Source organism: Octodon degus, unplaced genomic scaffold (genome assembly GCF_000260255.1).
Source record: "Octodon degus isolate 3935 unplaced genomic scaffold, OctDeg1.0 scaffold00019, whole genome shotgun sequence".
Classification (NCBI taxonomy): Eukaryota; Metazoa; Chordata; class Mammalia; order Rodentia; family Octodontidae; genus Octodon; species Octodon degus.
This window is the reverse complement of record NW_004524595.1, coordinates 9,221,084-9,227,217: the sequence shown is the minus strand read 5'-3', so window position 1 is coordinate 9,227,217 and position 6,134 is coordinate 9,221,084. Positions and strand designations below refer to the sequence as shown.

Here is a 6,134-nt window from a genome sequence, read left to right as displayed (position 1 = left end):
TGAGGAAAAAGAAAAGGGTAAACTAAGTCAGGAAAAGGAAACTGCGGGCAGTGCTCTCAACACCTACAATTAGTGAGCCAACACATTGGAGGCCAGGCTTTGCCCCCATCTTGAGCTTTGGTCACCCCCTGCACCATCAGCAGTCAGTACCTGACTCTCAGGCCCTGGGGCTGTTGGGAGGACAAACTAGGAAGGTTACTGGTGAAAATGATTTGGAAAGAGAAAGCTCCCTGGAAAACAGGGTTAATCTGCTCAAAAGCTGCCTCCAGGAGCTGCAGCTCTTGGGAAAGCCCAGCGTCACCCCCATAGTCCACCCTGGCAGTGATGAGGCCCACCGCAGAAGCTTGGAGGATGGTCTCCTTCCATAAAGGCAGGCTCCTCCTGCCTCACCTTCCCCAAGGCCATCCTCTCCTCTCCCCACTGGCCCCCACCATGCTCTTCAATTCTCATTACCCTTCTGCTAATGGAGTAGAGCTGGGCACTTGATCAAAACTATTGGTTCTGTAACTCACCCAGACGCATCATAAGCTGAGACATTTATGACTGTCCTGGGATGTATATCTGTGTGATCTATTTCCTCGGTGAGCTCTCTGGCTGCCCCTGGAGTCTAGACTCATCTCATTTCAAAGTGAGTTTGGAACAAGGAACCTGAGGCCTATTGTAGGTCCTTCTTCTGACATTCCACTGCCCCTGTAAGCCCAAAGGCTCAGGAAAAGGACATAGACATTTCTCAGAAAAATAAATAATGAAATAAATATTAATTATTCTGTATTAGTCCAATCTACAGGCAAACTCATATCATCAGGCAGCGCTCACTAATGAATATTTCCTAGGATTTCAGCATAATGAAAACTTAAAAAAATAAAATAAAATAAAAAGTAATGCAGCTCTACTGATAGGAAGCCCGTCCTTCTGTTTCCTTCCATGTACATCACTCACAAAAGGGCGTTTCCATATTCACAGCTGAAAGATACCTTTACAATGATGACTAACTTTATTAACACTTGATTTTCTTATCTGAGCCTCAGATGATACAAATGAAATCTGTAAGCTTTTGCTAGAGTTGTCATGAGGCCCCACAGAGTGTGAGGCTTAAACAATAAAAATTCATTTTCTCCTAGTCCTCGAGGATAAAAGCTCTGGAGCAAGGTGCCAGTAAGATTGGTCCTTTCTGAGGTTGTTGTTGGCCTAGATGGTCCTTCTCTCCCCAGTTCTTCACACAGCATTCTGTGTGTGTGTGTGTGTGTGTGTGTGTGCGTGCGCGCGCGTGCATATGTGTGTGTACCTATGCCCTGATCACTTTTTATAAGTACCTCAATTGTATTGAATGAGGGTCTACCTTGTTGGCCTCATTTTACCTTAATCACATCTTTAAAACCCTAACACCATGCTGGGGATATAGGTGAATGGCACAATGGCTTCCTGGTAAACTTGAAGTTCTGAGTTCAATTCCTAATGAAAAAAAAAAAAAAAAAAAAGCCCCTACCACCAAATAAGGCCTCTGAGCTTAGGACTCTAATACATGAATTTTATGAGGGGCAAGATTCAACCCATAACACACCCTGCCCTAATTTTTTTTTTCACTCAATCCAGATCACAGTACCTGGGAGAGGAAAACAAAGGCCTGCATCCATTGTCTACCAAGAACATGGAAATTGTTCATACACATCAGGAGCTCAGCCATAACCAAGCACAACCTGGCTCACAGCCTCACAACACACCAAACACACCATTTGCCCAGCTATAAGACTGCACAGTTCTGAGGGATGAAAAGAGACAGGTGGCTGCCACCAGAGAATCTAGGTCAAAGGTCCAGGGAGTAGGAGATAGAGAGTGAGATCTTCAGCCCTGCTAGATGGGCGAGTAGCCCCCAAAGGAAAATGGCTACACAACCCTAGGCAGCTGACTGACTGACCTCCCTGAACCCCTTCTGAGATGTGAGAGTCTGCCAGTGGGGGAACTCGATAGGGCTACCTCATTTCCCATCTGAGGCTGGGTGAGAATATCTACCTTCTGGACAGCACAGTGCCTGGCACAAGGAGCCTACCACGTTAGTCATGGTGACAACGCAGGCATCAGAGGATGTCGGGTCAGATGTTCTTTCCTCCAACCCTGCTACATTTCTGGCTCGGAGCTTCCTGCTCACATCCTATAGGTGCCTCAGCCCCTTTCTCCACACATTGCTCAAGGCACATCCCCAGCCTCACTATCTCCAGGAGGGATTTCCAGGACTCTAATATAAGCCTTTCACTGTCTCAATGCCCAAGTGCCTTGAGCCAAAACTGCTTCCATCTGACCCCTGCACACTGTCTTGGGTGCTGACTTCACACATGCTCTCCTTAGCCTTACACAGAGCCATCTAGCACGGGAACTCACCTCTGTCTTGCCCTTAGCTGTCTCCTTTCCACAGTCTGCATTTGAACCCTCTGTGCCTCGATTCCCAGCTCAGGAGCTCCTGGGGCATTTCCTCTTGTGGGACAACCCACTGTAGGCCTGGGTGACACCTGCCCTGACATCCTGAACATGAATGGATCTTCCAGCCTCCGCGCACCCCAGGGACAAATGCACTGCCCTCACCTTCCTTGTAATCATGGCTCCATGAATTTAATGCTTGCTCCACCATGACACCATGTCAGAGACTTTACAAACATCAGCTTCTGTCCGTACACTGTGAAATAAGTGGAATGACTCCATTCTGCAAGGGAGACTCCAAGGTTATAGCCAACTTGATTTACTCAAAGGCACACACTCGCAAGAAAAACAAGTTCTGAAGAAATAAAAGAAGTTGCATATTGGCTTCAAAGCCAGCATTTTTATACCATACCAGTGGTCTCCACTGGGAAAAATAGATATATGTATCATGGGAAGGGCACGTGATGGAGCACTGCAAAACCTTGAGAAAGAATAGCCCATTCACAACTCATAGTGGTTTAGCCCATGGTTTTTTACCTTGTAAATGTGCAAGGGTAATCTGAATTCAGTAGAAATCATGCTTTGAATGTTAATCTTTTCCAGGGATGTTGACAGGCTTGTAATTCTCTTCCTCTATGTTGGGCAGTGGCAACTGCCAGGGGTAACAGTGGTCACCAGGGCTAGCAATGGAAACTTTATGGGGGGCTGTCTTGCTATATTATAATGTTTGCCAGGGTAAGCGGATTAAATGCCTGTTTGACTTGCAATCATTTTCAGCTTATAGTGGAGTTGCCTGGAAGTACCCCATTATAAGTCAAGAAGCATCTGTACTGCTATATGCAACAAGGTGCATACGAGCAAAGGGAGCCAGATGTCAATCATAAATATGGCTCTGTGTGCCTGAGTTCAAGAGCAGGCAAAGGTGATCTGCACCGCTGATGCTAGAACCATGGCTACTTCTAGATGGGTGGGGCATTGGGGGTGGCTTGAAAGGAACATAAGGGGTGTGGAAATATTTCTTATACATCTGGGTGGTGTTCACATAAATACATATGTATGTATAAATTCAGGCACTATGCTGTTATATATGTTATACCTCAATAAAAAAATTTTAAACATCTTAGGGAGGACATATGTAGTTTTTAAAATATATTCAATATTATAATTTCATATTTGAAAACCAAAAAAAAACCACCCTATTCCTTTTGAAACACAAACTTTAAAAGAATCCTCAAGATGTATATGTTTCTCCAAAAGAGACATATGTTTAAAAGGCTGAAGCGAACTGCAGCACACCGATTGCATTCTGTCTCAGTTCCTTGTGTCTCTCTGGCTATATCGCTTGACTCAGGCATCTCTGCGGCCAGGCACCACATTTGCATAGCCACAGTGTGGGGCTCACTGGACTCACAAGAAGGCTCTTGTAACTGATGGTTCAGTCATCCACAAACTGACTCAGCCATCTCTGCTCTCCGAAACTCATATTATGCCCAAGAACCCAGAAATTCAGGCGTTAGGATATTCTTCCCAATCCTGTCCATCATTCAACCACAGTTTGCCGTGCAGGAAAAGGAAAAAAAGACACTGTGGAAAGTCTGGCTTTGAAACAAGGGGTGTCTGCTCAGCAGGCCTGGCTGGGGCTGCATGCTGCGGAACTGATTCCACCCCAGCAATCATAGAAAATTTCCCCAGCCAATGTCTCTGCCCCCTGCGGGCAGTGTGCTCCACATGCTGACTCTGGCACAGAGAAGCTGCTGGAAGTTGTTCTGGCAGGCAATGGCCTTTGCTGCTCATAGAACAAAGCCTTTAATTTGTGTGGCGGGAAGCTTAGTGCTTTCACACTGTCATTCTGATCATGAACTCCCAGGGGAAGAGGAGGAACCTGTACTTTCCACGTTCCCACCTGCCACCGAAGGGTCCTAGCCTGAATCCTAGGGCTTGGTAAGCACATTCAGGTGAGTTCCCTGCCCCAACCCAATCTCCTGGAAGTTTTTGATGAAAGAGCTAGCGTGCGGGGCACAGGGCATTACAAGCTTACCAAGGCTCTAAATTCTCTAGACCAACTGTGGCCACAGAGTTTTTGAAGAGTATCTTTGGTGAAAAATAGTGCCAAGCTGTAGAATAGCTGTGCCATGTTGAACACTGGAAAGAAAATGCAGCAGCCACTTTGTGGTACAAAGGGTAGTGTGGTTCTTGAGTCGCCACTGCACAGCTCTGCTTCAGTGGTGCATTGGACATGATCTGAGCCAACTTGTCCTCTTATATCCCAGCCCTTTGTGGTCAAGATGCCTGAGAAGATGCACCATGGGGAGGAGGAGGTGGAGACTTTTGCCTTTCAGGCAGAAATTGCCCAGCTCATGTCTCCCATTATTAATACCTTCTACTCCAACAAGGAAATTTTACTTCGGGAGTTGATCTCTAATGCTTCTGATGCCTTGGACAAGATTCAGTATGACAGCCTGACAGACCCTTCCAAGTTGGACCACTGCAAAGAGCTAAAGATTGACATCATCCCCAACCCTCATGAGCAGACACTGACTTTGGTGGACACAGGCATTGGCAAGACCAAGGCTGACCTCATAAACAACTTGAGAACAATTGCTAAGTCAGGCATGAAAGCATTCATGGAGGCTCTTCAGGCTGGTGCAGACATTTCCATGATTGGGCAGTTTGGTGTTGGATTTTACTCTGCTTATGTGGTGGCAGAGAAAGTTGTCATGATCACAAAGCACAATGATGACAAGCAGTATGCCTGGGAGTCTTCTGCTAGGGGATCATTCACTGTCCATGCTGATCATGAGGAGCCAATTGGCTGAGGTACCGAGGTGATCCTCCATCTCAAAAAAGACCAGACAGAGTACTTGGAAGAGAGGCAGGTCAAAGAGCTGGTAAAGCAGCACTCCCAGTTCACTGACTACCCCACCACCCTTTATCTGTAGAAAGATTGGGAGAAGGCAATCAGTGATGATGAGGTAGAGAAAGGTGAAAAAGAAGGGAAGAGAAGGAGAAGGATGATGAAGAGAAGTCTAAGACTGAAGACGTGGGTTCAGATGAAGAGGATGATATTGAAAAGGATAAGAAAAAGAAAAACAAGAAGTTTAAGGAGAAATACATTGATCATGAGGAACTGAGCAAGATCAAGCCCATTTGGACAGAAACCAGGATGACATCACTCAGGTGGAATATGGAGAGTTCTACAAGAACCTCACCAATGACTGGGAAGACCACCTGGTAGTCAAGCACTTCTCTGTGGAAGGTCAGCTAGAATACAGGGCATTGCTATTCATGCTCCAGAAGGCTCCCTTTGGCCTATATGAGAACAAGAAGAAAAACAACATCAAACTCTATGTCTGTCGTGTGTTCATCATGGGCAGTTGTGATGAGTTGATCCCTGAGTACCTAAGGAAGAAGTGGATTAGGAGTTCCTACTGTGGGAAACCTGTGCCCTCTGTATGGTGTTCCTGTGGCTCCCTAGCAGCCTGAGTGGCCCTGTCCCACCTCTCCCTCTGCTGAGTCTAATTTCTCCTTCCATGTGGTGAAAGCAGGGAGTAAGGGCCTTGAGTCCCATCCCCTCCATAATTTGACAGCTGAGTTGGATGTTGTGCATTGTGATCTTATTTTGTGTTTATTTTGTTCTGAAATTAAAGTATGTGAAATGAAGAAGAAAGAAGAAGAAGAAGAAGAAGAAGAAGAAGAAGAAGAAGAAGAAGAAGAAGAAGAAG

At 45.9% G+C, this 6,134-nt stretch overlaps 1 pseudogene; it reads left to right on the top strand.

Moving 5' to 3' along the window:
* The first annotated feature begins 4,676 nt into the window (after positions 1 to 4,676).
* LOC101580428 lies at positions 4,677 to 5,895 on the top strand (annotated as a pseudogene).
* Positions 5,896 to 6,134: the final 239 nt, after the last annotated feature.